The 19,593-nt window shown below is 38.8% G+C and overlaps 1 protein-coding gene across 5 annotated transcripts in view; it reads right to left on the bottom strand.

Annotated features, from left to right (window-relative positions):
- Window positions 1-19,593, bottom strand: part of RARB (retinoic acid receptor beta) — an 885,139-nt gene that overhangs the window by 699,606 nt on the left and 165,940 nt on the right. For all 5 annotated transcript variants that reach the window (XM_054692829.1, XM_054692837.1, XM_054692832.1 and 2 more), the window contains 2 exons: window positions 2,374-2,514; window positions 2,024-2,122 (listed from right to left, as the gene is read on the bottom strand). The gene's annotated coding sequence lies outside the window, so the exon portion shown is untranslated. The remainder of the gene's footprint in view (window positions 1-2,023; window positions 2,123-2,373; window positions 2,515-19,593) is intronic.

The raw sequence follows: 19,593 nt of genomic DNA, 5'->3' as shown, positions 1-19,593 counted from the left end.
AAAAAAATAAGCCACTTTCTCATAACAGGAACACATTTTCTATTTTTTACAGAACTATAATTGACATCCCTCCTTGAACATCAGATCAGAGAATATTTGTCTCTGATAAGTGAATGCACTTTTTCTTAAACAGTGCAAAATGCATAATTCAACACATTTCATATTTTTCCTCATGTTACTAGGAAATGTAAATGCCCTCAAAGCTCATCTCTCCTCATCCTGGTCTCCAGGTAATAGCTATTCCCTTTCAACTGGTTATAATTTTTTATATAAAACACTGTATTATCCCATTGCACACTGTATTTGATATTGCAAATCTATGCAATTATACTTTGGAGTTGCTTGGGATCTACATCAATTGTATAAATGGCAACATGAAGTAGCTCTCAGATGACCAAGTAGAGGGGATCATATACACATTGCAACACCTCAACAATGGATCATTTCAGCGGTACCCTCAACTTTCCTTTATTCTCACAAAATGAGGGTCAAATCACAACAGTAGCATGAAAAGGAAGACAAATGTTTGCCCATACAGATATGCTATTTGGGATATTTTCTATTTAACTCTCCCCAGAGCTTTTCATCTCCAGTGGGGGCAATTTCTCAAAATACAGTCTGTAGGTTGCTTTTTAAAATGCAGATTCCATAATCCTATCCCAGAATTACTGAATCAAAATGTCACCAATCAAAATGTCACTAATCTGCATTTTTACCGATTCTGCACGTGATAGGAATGCCTACCAAGCATGGGGCTATTAGCCTTTGGATTAAAGCTAAATCTTTCAATGTTCATTATCCCCCAAATTCAGGCACCTCCTCCATGCCACCTCACAAATATGTTCTAGCCCTACAGAAGCACCTGAAGTTCCCTGGACTTTACCTTCCTCAAGCAGCAAAGCTCCCTGCACTCTCTGCTAGGAAGTTCTCCTTCACCTCATCCATCAAAGCTACCACAACTCACCCCACAAGGAATAGCTCACACATCCCTTCCTCTGGCAAAGTCTTCAGTGATTTGCCTAAATCACATGCCCTAAGCCCACAGTTGGGCCCTTTTCCTCTATATTTGTGGGCCCCATCACATTCTGGCACAAAGACTTGAACATCAGACTTGACTCCGTTTTGAGGCCTTCCCCATTAAACTGGAGAAATTCCTTAACAGCCTGCCTTGTTACTTATCCATCCTCCCACTCCACCACATTATTTGAACTAAGAAATAAATATGTTGAATTAATAAGTAAACAAGCAAATATGTACATAAAGTATGTTTGGTATGTGCCTGATGGCCTTTAATTACACTCTAAAGTTAAGTTAAAAGTCAGATTCTGCCTGTATTGGCCCCACTTTGCTGCAGTCTGAGTATAGCAATAACTTAGTAACTAGTGCCTCAGACCCTCCACTTGGCATTGATGCCCTCTCCTTGAAACAGCAGCACCTCTAATTTATGAACTGCCACTTTGAACTAACTCCTGTTTCAGTTCAAATGACTCAATGGTTATTTGAATAGCTCTATAAGGGCTCAAGCCTTTTTTAAAAATGATGCCTTATCTCATAAAATTATAGTTGATATCATTATAAATTTCAGGAATGAGACCTGGGCTTTTTGTGCCACCACATTTGGGTTCAGGGAACATTCCAGCATGGCATCTCATTCCTCAGAGGGGTGAAAGCCCCCACTCTATACTAATTATCAGGCTATATTAGAATCTCCTCCTCTGATGATAAAAGCTTCAGCTGCCTTTGAATAAGGCACTTCAAAGTTTCCCTTTCATAAGATTTTTGAAATCTCAGTCCATTCAGACTGTCACAGCTTGACACACTTGTGCATTTGTCATACATTCTGGAAGCCCACCTCCAACCCCGGACCTGGGATAAGCTGAAAAGCTCTTCTACTGAAAACACTTCCTTATGGAAAATAAAAGAAGATAGCACAATATTATAAAATAAGGAGAAATTACTTAATTCTTTCTGGGAACTTTAAATATGAAGCTATTTCCATATCAGAAGGAAGGATTATGCCCACCTGATTTCAGAGGCTTCTCTGAGCAATATAGGATCAGACTCCACATAGAAGGTGGGTTGGTAAATGTGTGTCAGTGTCTTGGCAGGGAAAATGTGGTCTCTGAAAAGAGTTTAATGAAAATTAAAAATTTGCAGAGCTATAAATAGGATTGAAAGAAATCAAACTGGGAGACTACGTATGATGGGGGAGACTTAACACCCAAGACCAAAAAGGGAGGAAAGACAGAGGTTATAGAAATCTGGGGAGGTAGTTCAGTGGAGCCGACCACCTATGGGAGCCCAGGTCTTCCATCAAGGGGCATAATCATCCTGCAGACAATCTCATTTTCTCCTCACCCTCCAAATTCTTACCTGTGTTTCTCGTTGACTACACGTAAAGCCAGAAGTTCCAGTGCTGTCTATGTAAGTCATTCATACAAGTCATAATGCAGGATGGAGAGGAAGAGACTGACCTCACGGAGCACGCAGAAGATATTCAGCCCAGGAGGTTACCTAGAAAATTGAAGGGAGCATGAAGCAGTGGAATTTCCATTGTACCTGTTTAAGGAAAAGACATCAGGTTTATTTGGGACATGTATTATGTAACAAAAAAAAAAAAAGATACATCGATCCTAAGGACCCCAGTGATTTATACTTTCTATGCTTTAGGTTCTAGTAAAGCTCTGAGGATCTAAGTCAGAGACAGGATATGGATAGTGTGAATGAATTTTTTTAAAGATTTACTTATTTATGCATACAAGAACTGGGGTACAGGCCAGAGTTGTGGGGGGTGAGAGGATTCACCACAGACAGAGTGGGGAACAGAACAGGCGAATTGACTGAAATACACTGCTGAGGAAAGTAGCAGGCAAGTCAGGAGAGGTCTGCTGTGCTGTGTGGGTAGCTCCCTGGCCGGGGATCAAGCTCATGTTGCAGTGGCTGCAGACAGCCTCGTAGGTTGCATCTTACCCCTTGTGCCACCAGGGAGGCCCTGTGAATGAGTTTTTTTTTTTTTTTTAAATAACATGCTAAAATGTAGTAATGATAAATGTTGAACTTGACAGTTATCTGAAAATGGCCAGAATCAATCTACAAGGCAATTATGCCAATAAAATATAAAGATATATGCAAAAACAACAATGGTCCCTGTACCTCATATACATCTAGACTGTGTATGGTGGGGACTGCTGACCTCAGGACCTGCTCTAACCATAAAAGAATCAATGACCACCTCAGTTGTGTAACTCAAGTGAGGAGTGAGACTCTCCAGTGCCAACTGTCCCCTATCTTCTCCAAAGTCAGTTACTCTTGTCCAGGATTCACAGCAAGAAAAAAGTAAAATGATAATAATATATGGAAATTTACTGATTTGTCCTGGGAATGAGATTCATCACGTGTATTGATATTTTATGGTACAGAAATAGTCATGTGGTCCCATTTATCTGGAAGGACACTAAGAAAAACAGAGCCATATATTGGGGGACTCCAGTAATATCTACTGCAGTATTTAACAGCAAATGCATAAAACTATTTATGAGTTTATAATCATCTGTAGTGCAGAGACTACTACTTGTGAAATCTCTGATTTTCATAAGGAGGAACCCTTCTTCAGGGTGTCAAAAGAAACCAGTATAAAAGACTGGATGCAGTAAGAGGAACATGAACATGCCTTGGTCTAATCTCTATTCCAGCTAGATACCATGACTCATCTTGAGAACTGGCTCTTGTAGGGGAAAAAAAACAGGGACAGAGATGCATTTTGCTTCTTGGCTACCATCAGATATCTACAGGAAGTCCCTTGGCAACAACAGAGTTTATCTTCAAGGGTAGCATTTTAAAACATAGTTTAGCTTTGGTCAAATTGCAAGGAAAAAGAAAAACTCCAGAAGTTGCAATTCACAAATCAGACTCATTAAAGGCCTGAACACACTAATTAGTTCTTAGTCAATACACTGTAAGGCTACCCTGAAATTATGGTTAAATTGCTTAAAAAGAATCAAGCTTAGAACTAAGGGTGGAAATTGAGAATTTGGGAAATTAAACTCATTACTCCATATAATACTGTTATGACTCAATTCTTTTTCATTGCCCCTTTCTGAACCTTTTCTGTGTCTCTGGTGCTCCTGAGTTGAGTAATGGAATTTAATATTAGGTTTTTTTCCCCCCAATTGTAGGTGTTATTTGGTCTTGCACAAGAGTAGCAGGACATTTAACAATCTACACAAAGAGGCTGAGACAATATTCGAGTAAATGTTCCTTTCTAGCATCTGGTATAGAGTTGTTCCAAAGCAGAGTTTAAAAGGGCTTTGAAATTTTGACTGGGGTGAAACGTACTACAAGCAATGGATGAAGAGGCAAAGTAGGAATATCATGGAACTCAGGGTTTGGAGATTGGGTCCAAGTCCCCAATTTGCTCTGCCAAATAATGAGTGCTTTGCCAAATAATGAGTGACCACAAAGAAGTCTCTTTATGTGGTGTATACTGTGACATGCTACCCAATTCTTCCGTCATACCTGAAGAGCTTGCTACCCCAGGCACAGAGGGGATTTTTCCCATCTGAGGATCTCAGCTATCAACCCTTTCAAAATTGCTTAAATTGAAGAACACTGATTTACCAAGAGAATTCTATATTCAATGAGTGGTAAAAGCTGCCATAACACCCTTTTCTCCCAACTTGGGATGACTTGGAAAGGTCATTTTACTTTCACAGGTCTCCATAAGGTCCACTGATGACTTTATTAAGAATAGATTAATACTCCTCCATTTGCCCAATTCTGCTTCCTATGTCTCCCTTTGTTGACTTCCAATGTGCTTCCTAGTAAACACCCTGCTCACTAATCTCCATGTAAAGTCATCTTCCTAGGAGACCCAATCTAGGACTGTACATCCAACTTGAGTCTATAAATCAAGGATTCAGTTTCCTCTCCTGAATAGAAAACAAAAAAACCTTGAAAAAGTTATGGGCTCTAAATGAAGCTTATGTATGGATGTGAGAAGAGCCTGAAACTGGGCACAACTTTTGTATGTGAATATAGAAGAGCATTTTCCTGAGGAGATGTACACAGATCTCCACAGACTATCTCAGGTAGTTTCCCCCTTAATATGTGAAGAAGTTATTGATGAAACGAGTTTGTGCAGGTCTTCTCATTGCAGTATTGCAAGATTAAATTAACTGTACCATGTGTCTCTAACATGCCACTATGCAAGTCAATTCATATTTGCAAATTAGAGACAGAGGTCTACCCCAGGAAAGGTGTGTACATTTTAACAGTGTTCTAAAAATAATTCCCTAGGCTTAATTGTTAAACATTGTTAAACATAATGGACATTTCAAGGATGGAAAAGTGAATCCTAACAAGCTGGTGTGAGAGACAATCAAGAGGAATCTTGGCAATCCTTGTTCTACAGTTCTGGAACTGATCCCCATAACCAAAATCTGGAAATACATGCCCTTCACCTCCACTCCCATCCCAAAGAATGAGACACAGATTTACTGCCAAAAGAGAATAGCAGTAACTAACACTTATTGTGTGTCTACTGCTTGCCAAGTAATTTAATTATGATTTCACTTGTGAAATCATATGCTCAGGTGGCCCGGGGAGCAAGCATTATCATTTCCATTTAATGCATAAGCAAACTGAGACTCAGGAAGTTTCAAAATTTTGTTCAAAGGCACACACCAGAAGTAGTACACTCTCCCACAAACTAAGGAGCTATTAGTATTAAATGAACAGTGTTCATTCTATTCAGCTAAATGGGGTACACAGACAACCAAACATGGTCTCCTTTAATGTCAGAGTTGTATTTTTTGTTATTATAATCACTAGACTATGATTTTAATAATAACCATTACCTCTTAAATGTATATAGTATATGTTACAAATATAGACATTCCATTTATTTACTTTCTTATTCATCATCCTTTATTTATTTATTTATTTATTTAAATTTTATTTTTATATTCCCCATACAATTACAACCCCCTTATTTTGATCCCAGCCTCTCCTTTCCCTGCCCCCCACCCCCCATAGAGTGTCTCTGGTTCATAGTTGTTTGTTGATTTTGATATTTTCTTTCTTATAGTTATTCTTTTTCCTGGTTCCTTATTTAAGTTTTCTAGATTCTTGCTATGAGTGAGACCATCCAGTATTTTTCTTTTTCTTTCTGGCTTATTTCGCTGAACATGATCCCTTCCAGCGCCATCCATGTTGCTGCAAATTGCATGTGTTTATCTTTTTTGAATGCTGAGTAATATTCCATGGTGTATATGTACCACATCTTCTTGATCCAGTCATCTATTTTGGGGCATTTGGGTTGTTTCCAAAGCTTAGCTATTGTAAACAGTGCTGCTATAAACATAGGGGTGCAGGTGCTCTTTGGAATTGATGTTTCTGTGTCCTTTGGGTAAATACCTAGGAGTGGAATTGCTGGATCATATGGAAGCTCTATGTTTAGTAGGTCAAGAAATCTCCACACAGCTCTCCATAGTGGTTGGACCAGTTTGCACTCCCACCAACAGTGCAGGAGAGTTCCTTTTTCTCCACAACCTCGCCAACATTTGTTGTTGCTAGTTTTTTTAATATGTGCCATTCTCACTGGTATAATCAAGGCACTGGAGAAGAAAAGAATGAGATTCTCTCATGTTTTAGGAAGCCTTGGGGCTTGTAGAAGAGAGAAAACACACTACCAGAAACATTTACCATATGCATATGTATAAAGCATTCAGTGAGATCATTTGCAGGAATAGCCTTTAATTCATGAATTCATTATTACATTGTTTTTTTTTCTCATTTAATCCTCAAACACCATGGAAAACATAAGGATAAAGAGATGGATAAAAATCCTGACCTCAAGAAGTGTACATATGGAGGGGAAGGCAATTAGGACACTCAGATATAGACCTACCTGAGGACCTGGTTTGTGTGAACTGCACTATGTCATAAGATATCTTAAAATGTCACAGTATTGATGAGGACTTGCTATCCAAAAATGCTGATTCTAAATTTCTCTCGAAAGATCTGGTGTTCTATTAACATAGAGCCTGCATTTTCTCTGGCAACCAAATGCAAAATCTCAATAGTTTTTGACCCCTTTAAATTAACTCTCAAGATTTTTAAAATGTCTAAAGTTTGTCTCTATCATTTGAACTTTTTTTCTGTCCTGTTTCCAATAAGCAAGTGTTAAAACCTCCTACATGATCATAATTTTATTTCCTCTATATAACCATGTCAGTGTTTGTTTTATATATATTTAAAGCTGTGTTGTGGGTTCATATACATGATCGTAATACATTCTTGGTGGATTGCTCTTTTTATTATGATTTAGTGCCCCTTTTTGTTCCTAGCAACTGTTTTGCTTTAAAATCTATTTTTGCCTGAGTTAGTATTACTACACTGGTGTTCTCTTGATTACTGCTTGCCTGCTATATTTTTTCCATTCTCTTATTTGCTTTAGCCCTCATTTCCATTACCATCTTTACTCTTCCTAACAGTTTTGAAAATCTCTTCTCCAGTCTGAAGTACCAGATCTTCCATTAACACATTGAGCTACCATCAGAGAGGTTACTGGAGACCCCGTTATACCTCCAGCAAGCAGCAGGGCCAGGCACTAGGGAAAGACTGTCTGATTCCCATAGTCTCCCAACTTACTTGCCTTAATTTTTATCTGGCAATTGTTTTCTAATTTTCAAATTTGCTCTTAAAAAAAATTATCTGTCATTACTATGTATGCAGCCATTTGTGGCTGTTTTTCAGGGCATAAATCTGCAAAATGTATGGGCTGGACATCTAGGCTATGTGATAACAATTGTGACAGGTAAATTCAAGTAGTTTCCAGTTCCATAGAGGTAAAATAAAAGTTTCCAATCCTTTAGCAGAATCAATGAGGCTGAATTCCTAGCATGCAGATTTCATGAGCAGTTCCTTCTTTCCTCCTTCACAGATGATGAGGATCATTAGAATATGAGTATCATCCCCAGGGCCATAATAAAATGTAAGGAAAAAATGTTTTTAAGTAAGTTGCACATTATCAGCTTAGGGACTATTTAAGTACACTTATGACTACATCCCTAGCTTCAATGGTTAATCTGAGGTATTTCATCAACATCATTAATATGCTATTTTATTAATTAATATTGCAATGATATTAGAGAAAGCGATTGTGACACAAAGTAGAGACTAAGGTAAAAGAATAGCTGATGAATAAGAAAAAGTCATCTACCATGAAACTGAAAAATGTACACGTGGTTTGGGAACCTAAATTTAAACAACTCAATGATTCCACACACAGAAAATCAGCCTGTCCTGCTATGTCCATTCAAATTTCCCTAATCTAACCACTTCAATTTATTGTGCACTAATTAGATAGGATTGTAGTCCAGAATAAAGAAATCACCACCCAGTAATTACTTCATTGTAAAACGTAATGAGCATCCCAACACTCACACATACTGTAAAAATTGCAGCACAATAAATAGAACACTGTTTTCCAACAATAACCCGGCAGTGAATTCTGCTAGTGTATTTCTTTGTGAAACATGTTTATGTGATAGTCTTCCAATTTTATGGCGGAAGTTTATCACCATAAGGTGCATTTCATGACAGCCGAATAACTACATTCAGTTAGGCTTGTCACCATGTGCCTTCCATATCAAGACACATGCTGATTGTATCAAATACTGTGGACTGTCTTAGTGCCATGAATAGAAAAGATGATTACACTGTTCTGTGTAGATATGATGCAATATTATTCACATTGCAAGAAATTGAAGGTCAAGGCTGTCTAACAGCATTAGAAAGATTGGACATTGAAAGCTTCTTAATGCAGTGAAGATTCACTAATGGGCAGATGACAGGTGTACCTTAATGAGTGGGTGATTCTTTATGTAAACAGGTAGGTCAGTGCTATATACATATCAAATCACTCTGTGTTGTTGGGTGGGGATATGGGTTATTAATTTATCTTTTTGAGAATAAATCATAAGAATGTTTTCAGTGTGTCCTTAAAATGCACTTATTTATCTCAAAGGAAGACAAAACATCTAAAATTTTGCCTCTGGCCTGCACAGAAGTATTCTGTGGTGACATTGGCAAGTAATGAGTTTGTCCTACAGCTTGGTATTCACCCAAGTTTCTGGCTTTAGCATAGGTATTGTTGACTTTTACTCTCATCTAATACACACTGCAAATATATAGTCTAAACAACCAGGTTGAAGTCATTGATATACAGTAACCTCTGGTCTTGTTTTGGTTTTATAATTCTTTTATAATACTGAATAGTTAAAAAAAAGAGAAATTCATTAAGATGATTTTTACAATAGGACACTTTCCATCAATTGCACCTTCACACCCACATACTCATGAACTAACCTGAAACATCATACAATTGTGATTTCAATAATTTACCCAATAAATACACCTTAACTTAAGAAGTTGAGTAAACATTCAGATTGAATTCAAACACTGGTTAAATGCTGTTAGAATGTTTGTTGACTAACAGCTATGTCTGTGAACATTATTGGCTTTCAAGGAATAAAAGTCAATCTGATGTCATTAATAATAAATGTGTATTTACCATTTAATCATAGCATTTTCAAGGATATTTGCAATTCTTGACCTTTCCTGGCATGATCCAAAAAGTGTTCTGGAAAGTTTGTTAGCTGTAGTCAAATGAACAAAGTAAGAGGTACCTTGATTGGTAATTAGTATGGATAGAGGCTAGATGAAAGCCCAAATGGAGAAGACAGAATACTCCAACGTGAGTGAAGAGGAGGGAATTCAGTATTGTCCATTAGTTGGTGATTGGAAAGAGTATCTTCAAAGAGTCCAGAGAAAAGTCACAGGCTGCTCCAATAACTTGGCAGTTCCAGGGAACCTAAGGCTGGGGTGTAAATGCAGCTCCATGCTCCTGACTATTTTCAGTGCTACACACTGTATTAGGTATTAAGGTCTCAACTAGTTCCTGGTTGAAGTGTTAGAGTTCCAATAAATCCATGGATGGCAGAAGGATGACAAAATCACAAGGCAGAGAGAAACAATAAATGTAATAGTTCTATGGATTGACTGGACAAAGATGTCCACTATTTCAGGGGGCGGGTCTGATGAAGCTGGGGTGGTGAAAAAGATTGTGAAAGGGAATCAAGGAAATAATTTCTGCTCCACAAAGAAAACGAATGTAAAAGAAAGAGTAAGATTTAGAAAAATAAGAACTATCAATACATAGACTGAGGCTCAAGTACTGGGTTGTGAAAAATTAGGGTCAGTATCAGAGGGTTGTTCCTTTATCTCCTGGTGTCTGACAGAGGTGTTCCTGAGGCTATTTGAATAGGATCAGTCAGCTAAGTATATGTTGAGAATTATGCTACTTCTTTCAATTGCCTTAATAGCTTGACTGCTCCGTCATTTGGTTATTTAATAAATTTTTGTCCATCTACCCACTGATAATTATAGCAAATCATATTTTTATATAAGAATTGGGGTACAGGCCAGATGTGCGGGAGGGTGAGAGGATTCACCAGAGACAGAGCGGGGAACAGAAGAGGCAGACTGATGAAATACACTGCTGAGGGGAGCAGCAGGCAAGACAGGAGAGGTCTGCTGGCCACGTGGGTTGCTCCGAGGCCGGCAGGGATTGAACCGACACTGCAGAGGCTGCTGACAGCTTCACAGCGCTGGGCTCAACCGCCTGCGCCACCAGGGAGGCCCCTATAGCAAATCATATTAACACAAAAATAATAATAATCAGTACAATAAAGACTCAACATTCTCACAGTATGTGGTTATTATGGTGAGAGCAGGTGAACTGGGACCTTACAAAAAATTTATTCTGAACTCTGTATATACGTGTGAATGTGGGTATCTCCTCATTTATCAGAAATGCCTGGCTTAATCCAATAACAAGAATTACCCCTTGGTTGATTGAGACTATTATGGTAGCTGTATTTATATAAGTTTCAAAATAAATGTAAACTTTGTAGGGAACACAACTTTGGATAGCTGCCAAAAAATAAATGTTTACTTAATGGACTCACAATACTTGAAGCCTCAATTAAGAATTCTAACTTAACTACTTTCTGTGTTATACCACTACATTTCTAGAGAGTTTGGCAAAGCCTAACCTAGGAATGATATTCACAATTTAAAATAGGAGTTCAAACGAGGTTTATCTCAAACTTAAACAGATACATTAATGTTTTCTACAGCAACTAGATTTTCATCACTGAGTGTAGAATGTTTTTCTGATTAAATTTGTCAATCAGATATCCCTGTCATATAATGTGACTTTCGCATCTATTTGTTTCTCTAAGAATTGAAAATATCAGTATTTACATATTCTTGCAGTGGAAAATGTTCAAATGGTTGAAATAAAAGGGCACCTGCACTACAATGCCAAGATTGAGTCAGGAATAAAGATCTGATTACCTTCATCAACACTGCCCTTTAAACTGACCAACCCTATTCAGAAGTGCCAAAGACATGAAAATATTGACTGAGCCTCACTCTCTGGGATGAAATTCAAACATACTTGTGAATTACATATATCTTTTATTCATTTTTAACTAGTTTCTATGTTTTGGTACTTTACTTTCCTCATTTGTAAAATCAGAGTTCTGTAAAGTCTGCTAGTTTATACATTTTGTTATCATTTTTGAAAGTAAGACTCTCTCAAACATTTAGATATGGGAATAGAGTTGTGAAGAAAAATACAGCAGATTATTCTATTTTACAGTTATTCCCACATTAACCAGCTTTGGGTCATTAACTGGTGCACAAGGATTGATGATTTTCTACCTTTCCTGAGTAAGTCCAGAGCTATAGAGTAAATGTTCCCAGAACATGAGAATTCATTATAGAATGGGGTGGGGGAAAAAACTATTTGCACAGAGAGGAGAGGAGCAAATAATACTAATATTCTGAGCAATAAATAGAACAGACAATTCTTAATCATTATCTATAGAATGGTTATTTGAAGGAGGAAGAGAAATAAAAACAGGGAGGAAGACAGGCAGAGAGAGAGAGAAAAAGGAAGAGGAGACCTCAAAGTGAGTGGACAATGAGCTATGAAAGAACTTGCAATCTGTCAAGAGCAACACAATAGCTGAACTTGAGTGTGAGCTCCAAGAGGCCCATGGCCATTGACACAGGCCTGACGATTTGACCCTCAGTGTTTTCATTAAAACCCACATATCCATCATGTCTCATACTATGTCAGAAGCTTGAAAAGAACGGTTTCTGCTCTCCAGCTCACTGGCCCCCAGCTAATGCAAAAGGGGGGTTGCTGCCCAGCAGGAAAAATGCTATCGGAAAAACAGAGAACAAGCCTTCATTTCTTTAGTAAATCAGAATTTATTCTGTCATTTATCATTACTAGTTTGCAACTAGTGGCAGCTGGAAAACAGGCCTAAAACACAAGTGTAAGGAAAGAAAGTTGTTTCCTACTTGATTTCCTCTTCCTGCTTTGTATTAACCTTTTCCTAAAGTCACTGTAAAGAGTTCAAGAGCTGGAGCAGAGGAGAATTTGGCTTCCCTATGAGAAATACCTAGGTCAGGAGGCTAGAGGATGGACACCTTGAGCACCATTGAGTTGCCCCAGATGTACCAGCCTAAGGCATCCTGACAGTGCCTTCCCTACATGTGAGAGAGTAGCCAAGTTCAACAAGGTACTAACCCAAGAGTATGCCCAGTAGGACCAGAATCACTCTGCTGTGATTTAAATCAGTGCATGCTTTAAATCAGTGCATATTGTTTTGAACCACTGAATTTTGTCGATTTTGTTACCATTATTATGGCATTAAATAACTGTCCCTTATATTGTCAACCAGTGTTTATAAAATTATTTAATTGATTCTTGGCATTTTACATAATAGTAGTAACAATACCTTATATTTGTCGAATGCTTTCTATGCACCAAACACAGTGAGAGTTTGATTTGGTCATTCAGCCAACACATATCTAACACTTCTATGTACTAAGTTCAATGTTACATGTTAGGGATGCAGTCATGAGAAAAACAGAGGCCCAGCTGTTAGAAGTGGTTTCACTGGGAAAGTTCCAGCCTACTGGGAAAAGAATGCTCATTAAATCATTTTACAAATATGTCAGAACTATGGCATGAGCTATAAGGAAAAATTAGAGGGACCAAGTATAGCAGAGCAAGGGGAGAAGGAAGACTTTTTTTTTGGAAAAAGCATTATTTGAGGGGAAGAAGAATGTGGGAGGCAGTTGAAATCATGCACACAAAGGCCCCGAGGCAAGAGTGTGCTGGGCTCCTTCAAAAACCGAAAGGGCAAGTGCAGGGGCTGACATATGGCCAGTGAGCCATTTTGGTATTCATTTTGGTCCTTGCAGGTATTTTTTCCTTCAGCAATGAATAGCAAATAGGTAATTTTATTATGTCCATTTTACATATAAGGAAATTGAGACTTAGGGAAGCTAAGTCATTAGGTCAAATTCATCATTTAGTAAGTCACACTCCAAAGCCAGCACTTGAGATGTCAACTAGATACACTTCTCCTGGCCCTGACAATTTTGTTAACATCTTTAAAGCAAGATGTGTATTTCACGTCACTATTTCTAGCCCCACTGGTCCTTAACAGTGAACTGCTAGAGCAAATAGCACAGGCAGATATGGGTTCAAAGGCTGACCTTACCCCTGGTTAACCTAAGTAAACCTTAATTTTCCTAAGCCTCTGTGATTTTACTTTTCAAGTTAAAAAAGGGAGAAAGATACCTCTTTTCAAGCAGGGACATGGTGACATATAACTAAAGATCTTAGAATATAGTGGATACTCAATAAATGCCAGCTGTTATTATGATTACCAGAGATTCACTAATGGAATGTAGATCTAATGTTGACTCATTATCATTATCATCAAAAGGCAACCAGCCTTATGACACTCATAAGTCCAAAAATGACACTGATGTTGAACTTCACTGGGAATTAAATGGCTCAATTAGTAAGACGCCCTGCTAATTTCCCAATCCACATCCAACTCCAGGGGGAAGTCCTCAGGTCTTGTGCCTGAGGTCTTAATGATTTCATATGCCCCCTCCCCCATCCATCTGACCCCTTCCACATGCTCTGACAGGAGGTGACCAGGGAGCCTCTTTAAGTCTCTCCTCCCAGGAGAAGCATCAGTCTCAAGGTGACTCCAGGGAAAAGCAGACCTCCAACCTTCTCACATATGCTCCATTTCTCTTCAAGCCTTGCATCCTAACCCTTGACTCCCTCATTTGGGTTGAAAAGTCTTAAGTTTACTTGCTATGTAAAGCTATTGGGAAAAGCATGTAGCAGGATATATACCATCTAAGGAACATTTACTAACTGACCGACAGAATGAAAAACCATCATCAACTGGATGAAATCAATATAACAGCCTCATTTCAGCACCTAATACAGTGTTCTGTCCACAGAGGGGCTCATTTTGTTTATTGAGTGAATTCTGCATTTGGGTGTCTGTAGCATATAATGGTGAAGAGCAGGCCTCAGGGTTCAGACAGATGCCATGCTTCTACTTCAAGCTGCGTGACCTTGGGCAAGTTACTAAATCCCCCAGAGCCTGCTTTTTTTGGAAATTGGTGATAATAACTACTTTAAGGGATTTTGTAAGGAAAAGCTGAGATCATGTATGTACTATTCTCAGCAGACTCAGGACTCTGGATCAGCCCCCACATCCTGTGATTGCTATCACTGTGAAGTTAGCTCAGGACTCTCAGAGGTCCCAGCAGTCAGTGTGTTTATTTACTCAGTGTGCAATGCAGTACTGAATAAAGACAACCTCAGTTATTATGAAAAGGGTTTCATTTCCCAGGCCCTTACCTACAGAAAGGTTGCTGGCCCCTTCTCCCACTCAGCCATTGCTTCAGGGTTTCCCTTATTCGTCTGTTACAGACCCTTGAAAACACAGAAATCCTTCCACTGCTTTTTCCCAGAGAGTGGATTAAAAAAAAAAGTCTCTTTTTTAAACAATATTTGCTTCCCCCCACCCCCTCAGATTGAGTCCCCATAGAATTTCCTTCCCCAAGGCACCCGTGCAGCATCACCACAGTCCTCTGTGCTCCTCCCTCCCTCCCTCTGATCCCTCTCCCTCCTCCTCCCCTGCAGGATGTAATTGTCTGTTTTTGCTTTGTTGTGTTTTGTGCTGTTATCATTTTTTTTATACCACTGTCTTATTTGGTTCCCCTATATTCCTGCTGTAAGTGAAACCATCTGATATTTTTCTTTTTCCTTCTGGCTTATTTCACTGAGCATAATTCCTTTTAGCTCCATCCATGTTGCCGGGAATGGCATGAGTTTATCTTTTTTGATTGCTGAATAATATTCCATTGTGTATATATATGCCACATCTTCTTGATCCAGTCATCTATTTTTGAGCATTTGAGTTGTTTCCAGGTTTTACCTATTGTAAATAGTGCTGCGCTAAACATAGATGACAGGTGTTCTTTTGAATCAACGTTTTTGTGTCCTTTCAGTAGATCCCTGTAGTGGAATTGCCAGGTCATATGGTAGCTCCATTTTCAGTAGACTAAGGAACCTCCAGATATCTTTCCATAGTGGTTGGACCAGTTTGCACTCCCACCAGCAATGTAGAAGAGTTCCTTTTTCACAACATCCTCACCAATATTTTTTGTTGCTTGCTTTTTTGATCTGTGCCATTCTTACTGGTATAAGGTGGTAAAAAATAAATTTAGTCTTAATAATGAATTTATAGTATGCTAAAAATATTAAGGGGAAACTGAAATTGCTATTTTTTTGTAGATCAATATTTGAATGTTTCTGAGCTAAGAAAATAATCCAAAGAAATCCTGTGGCTCACCAGATCAGGGAGTGGGTAAATACTTGTTATTTTTTTCATTATTTGTTTTCATATTTTTCTTTCATAAATTCAGCTGTGAACTGAACAAGCCTGGGTTTCCTTAATACCCTCTTCATTCCTCAAGACATTTCCTCAAGCTAGCTCTCCTGGTGATCACATACCCCTTCTATTATCATAGTCCTTCCTAAGAATCAGACAGCCATAGGGAGGAAAAGACCTCAGCAGGCACAGCCCTTCCTCCAAATGCAAACCGTCTCTGAGCCTTCAGCATGTCTTAAATCTCATTTAGGACATTTTTTGTTTGTTTGGGTCCCCCATATCAAGTAGCCTGTCCTCATCACTCAGGGACTGGACCCAAAAGACAACCCAGGTCTGATCTCTTGGCCTCTAGTGTATAATGTGGTACTTGCCTTTCTTATCATTCTGAAGAAGTAATGCTGCCTTTGGAAATTGAACTATGTTCCCTTCTTTCTCTGTGTCCCAACTTGGCCCCCAAATAAACAATACCTGTCCTCTTAGAAAAATGCTCCCACCAGTTCACTCACTCCTCCCATGGGAAGAAGAATGACTGTCTAATGGGTGACATTAGAACAGGGTCTCCTGGGCGCCTGCACAGACACTCACACATTCACCTCCCTGCTCAGCTCCCCTCATCAGCTCTGTAATGGAAGGAGGGCCCCTTGTCAGCTGCATGGCCTGCTTGAGATCCACTTTGTGGAAGCACTGACTGCAAATGCCAATCCTGCCACATAAAGTGATCTTGAACATACTACCAACCTATCTTTGCCCAGTTTTTCTCACCTACAAAATAAGGATCATAATAGTATCTACTTCAAAGGTTGTTATGAGAATTGAGTGTCTACTCTACATCCAGAACTTAGACCACATATTAAGGGTGAGCATAAAGTATTATTAACTTAGAATGGGATAACATTCAGGGAGGAAAAGGGGGAGGGCTATTTGTGCCTAAGGTCCAAGCCAGATTTCCCAGTCCAGTATTGCCAATAATCAGGCTGAATTTTTGATTTCCTGTTTCCTCATTTACTATTCTCATATGCTTTAGAATCTGTAAGAGGAAAGCACATGATCAATAGTCTCCTGAAGTCACAACATGGACCACTAATAAAGCTTCACTTGCTTCTTCTCCAGTCCCACCCCATTGTGCACATAAGTTATCAAACCCAAGAAATACCTTTTCTCAATTCCTCAATCTGGAAATGCCTCCCATCCACAAGCCAGAAAGCCGACTGTCAGAAAATCCTATGGAAATGAAAGGCAACTAGCAGGTGTTCTTCCAAATAAGAAGACTAGGCAGAAAAGACCATGGTTGCCTAGGTTGTCAGTGGCAAATGAAGAATGTGGATAAAGGCAGTTGCACCTTTCCACCAAGTCATGCTGCTGGGCGTTGTGGGAAATTCTAACTCAAGTGTGGGATGGAGCATGCCTTAGTGTGCAGCCCCCGCCCCCACTTCCAATGTTTGCTGCAGAGTGGTAACCTGAGGAGACTACGTCTTTAATATGTTGGCTGAATGTTGAAAGGAATAGGAGAAGACCCCTATTTAACAATGTGAAAAAAGGAGAGAAAGGGATACAGAAAGAAAGAAAAAGAAAAGGCAGAGCTTCCCTTGCTTGAAATGATGCTTGCAAGTCTGGGCTGTAAGGTGAGGAAGGCAGGTCATGCAGGGGTCTTCCCTCCAGGAAATAACCTTCAGCACATTGTTTTCTAATATGGAGGATAATGAACAACACTGTTGATCCAATTTGCTCTTTTTCTCAGCATAGAACTTTCCCCTGTGCTGTCAGCCCTTTGGATTTATTGATACTATAGGGAGTTTGGAGAAATATAGACATTACTTTGGCTTTTGAGTGCTTTGTTTCAAAAGAAATGTTTGAATTGTCCTATTTGACAAAAATAAAAGGAAAAAAAGAAAATAGGTTTGGCAGTCAGAATGGCTATTTCTCACATTGAAACCAAGGAAAAGGAAAGATAAAGAGGGGAATAAAATAGGTTTTTATTCTGTGGTTTTTCAATTAATAATACAGAATGCCAATGACTTTGGTGAAAAAAGTATTACATAATAAACAAACAAACAAAAAAAAAACTGCCCCTAATAATGGAACAATCTTTGTTATTAGTTTGATAGCTTTGCCCTGCAAATATCAGAGCAGCTGGCCAAAGTAATACTGGAATGTACTAGGAAAAAAAAAAAAAAATATATATATATATATCCCTGCTACTGATAGTACAACTCAGGTCAGGCCCTATTACTGAACACACCTGATATTGTTTTCTAAATTTTCAACACCTATTCAAATAGAAACCAGAAAAGAAAAATTGCCTCTCACTCCAAAGCCTTAAAACACACAAAAAGGCACCATATTGCCACTTTAGGGACACATTTGTTCCCTGCTGTTGCTATTTTATATGTCATTTCAGTCCTGCAGTTAGCTATAAAGCAAATCTTTTCTTTTTCTGGAGAGGAATAAGAGCTGCCTGAAGGGAAACAAGAATGGGAAGCATCCTTAAAATGACTGATTTACAATTGGCAAGGAGATACAATATGAAAATTATAGTTTTCTCATTTTGAACATAGAAGCCTTAGTTCTCACTCTAAAAGCATACCCTAAGGACCCCCTATTGGCACAGAGAGAGGCTGTAATGAAGGGGCTTTAAGGTTTTCAGAAGAAGTGTGTGCAATGTGTGTATGTGTATACATACATGACTGTGTGTTAAGTACAATGTGTGTGCTTGTATGTGCCATGTTTGAAATGTGTGTATGGAGGTAGTGTGTCATGGTGGCAAGGGGATGAATTCAGAAGGGGTTAAAAGGAAATTCAGAGAAGTTAGCACATACCACAACTTATTATGCACTGGAGGTGGTCCAGTCTAAACACAAGTTGGAATTCAGGTACCTTGAGTTGTCATCCCTACTCTGACAATGACATATAGTTTACCCTTGGGCAATTCCCTTGACTATGTTTTGACCCTAACTTATCACCTTATAATAATGAAAATAGCACCCACAAAAGAAGGATAATGTGGAAATCTATTTATGCTACCAAAGCTATTTATGCTAGGGCATGGGGTACAATATAGGTGAAAGGTTCAAGATAAGTGAAAGATCCTTTGCCTGTCAGCAACTCATGTGTAGTTCCCCATGGGTTTAACCTCCTCTTTATGACCTTCCCAAACATCCTTCTGGGCTATGACCAAGTGTGAAAGACACTCTGATTCCTACCTCAAAGAACAAGGAAATGTTTAACATAGCCTAGAGTAACAATTAGCCCTCCAAGATGGTCTCATTGAGCCTCATTTCCTTGTATTATTCCTTTGTGCTGTTCTTCCCACAGTGAATCATGGCTCCTTTATATACCCAAAAGAATGGAGCAAAGGTGTGTGTATTCCAGGATAGGTTATAAAAGGCATTGCAGTTTCTACTTGGGTCTCTTGGGTTGCTCACTCAGAGAAGTCAGTGAACATGTAGTTAGGATATTCAAGAAACAGGAGGAAGAGGCCCCAGTGGAGAGGGACCATCTTCCCAGCACCAACTCTGCAACATCATGAGTAAGCCATCTTGGAAAAGTATCCTCCAGCCACAGTCAATCCTTCAGATGACATCAACACAGCGAACAACTATGACCTCATAAGAAGCCTGAGCTAAACTTGCCCAACCAAGGGACTCCTAAATTCCTACTCACATATATTGCAAAATAATGAATTGCTATTGTTGTCTAAAGTCACTGAATTATGGAGCTATTTGTTATTCAATAAGAGATA

This window comes from Talpa occidentalis, unplaced genomic scaffold, assembly GCF_014898055.3.
Source record: "Talpa occidentalis isolate TD23 unplaced genomic scaffold, MPIMG_talOcc4v2.1 talOcc4.10, whole genome shotgun sequence".
NCBI lineage: Eukaryota > Metazoa > Chordata > Mammalia > Eulipotyphla > Talpidae > Talpa > Talpa occidentalis.
The sequence above is the reverse complement of the archived record's forward strand: the minus strand, read 5'-3'. Positions and strand labels throughout refer to the sequence as shown.